Here is a 1,546-nt window from a genome sequence, read left to right as displayed (position 1 = left end):
CCTTTGCAAATGAGAGTACTGGTCAATGATAAACTGCTGCTAGTCCTCTCATTTGAAAAGACCCTATTTAGTTAAGATAAATTCATAATAAGACTAGGAAAGATACCCGTGCTTCGCATGGAACCGCTTCGCAGGTATCCAAGCATACAGCAAAGTCCTGATCTTAACCTTTGGCCTTGAAAAATGGTGTTGACCATCTCTAGGTCAGAGATCATTATCATGTCAGGTTTGGTCATGATTGCTCCAGTGGTGTGGGCTGTAGGAGAGTATATATACATAGACTATGACCGTGACCTTTGCTTTTTTTACATTGGAAAATGGTGTGCACCATCCCTAGGTGGGGGACCATTATCATGCTAGGTTTTCACATGATCGGTTCAGTGATGTGTGTTGTAAGAGAGTATATATAATTATGCTATGACCTTGACTTTTGACCTTAACTTTAAAAAATGGCGTGCACCATCCCTTTGTGAGAGACCATCATCATGCCAGGTTTGATCATGATTGGTCATGATGTGGGCTGCAGGAGAGTTGTACACATACACACACACACACGAACGCTACTACTTTATATATAGATTGGGCTAAGTTTTTCGTTGCTTTTTCTTTTAATTTATATATATATATATATAACTGCTTCATTTATTCACATAAATTTAATATACGAAAGTATAGATTTATGCGTAAACTTTAAGTATTTACTTCAAAAGTGCTCAATACGTAGGTAGAGCTAGTTAGTAATTTATAAAACATATATGGCGATTAAGCTACACTGAATATTCTGCGTTTCATCCAACTATAGGATTCGTCAGGCTTATGCATAAGCCTGACGAATCCTATAGTTGGATGAAACGCAGAATATTCAGTGTAGCTTAATCGCCATATATGTTTTATATATATATATATATATATATATATATATATATATATATATATATATATATATATTAACTTTTCCCAGTTTAGAGAGTTTTAAAGTTTTTACTCCTACCCCACCCCACCACCACCACCACCACCACAAAAAAAAACGCTATCTCCTATGGGACACCATGTTGTCCTCTGGAGAAAAACCTATCAACATTACTACTACCCTACCGTAGTAATCCTGAAGAGGAAATCCCAGATTTATTTTGCCCTCGACCTATCTCAAATCGCGTTTATCTTGGAGTATGCCACACAACCTCAATGAATCTATCCCTCATTTCTTTTACTACTTAGCCAATCTCCACGCACACCTGGGAACTTACTTGTTTTCTGCTAGCAGTTTTTACCCTAGATAGGTTTACAAAGCCCCTATTAACATTTTATTTGGTTCTTTTATTTTAATTATTGTTACTATTAATTATTGGTCCCCCGACAAAATTCACTCTTGTCTGTTCATCTGTTCGTCCGTTTGTCTGTCTGCACTTTTCTCAATAACTACGCTTTGAAATTTAAAAAAAATTGGCACAAACATTAAGCATGATATGAGTAAAAAAGTAACAGAATGGATTTTCCGGGAAAACTCTGGGTGCCTTTTGGGTTAAAATGGCTAAAATTGACACTT

The sequence above is a fragment of the Euprymna scolopes genome, chromosome 21 (genome assembly GCF_053919585.1).
Source record: "Euprymna scolopes isolate OS-2025 chromosome 21, ASM5391958v1, whole genome shotgun sequence".
In the NCBI taxonomy this organism is placed as follows: Eukaryota; Metazoa; Mollusca; class Cephalopoda; order Sepiida; family Sepiolidae; genus Euprymna; species Euprymna scolopes.
The sequence above is the reverse complement of the archived record's forward strand: the minus strand, read 5'-3'. Positions refer to the sequence as shown.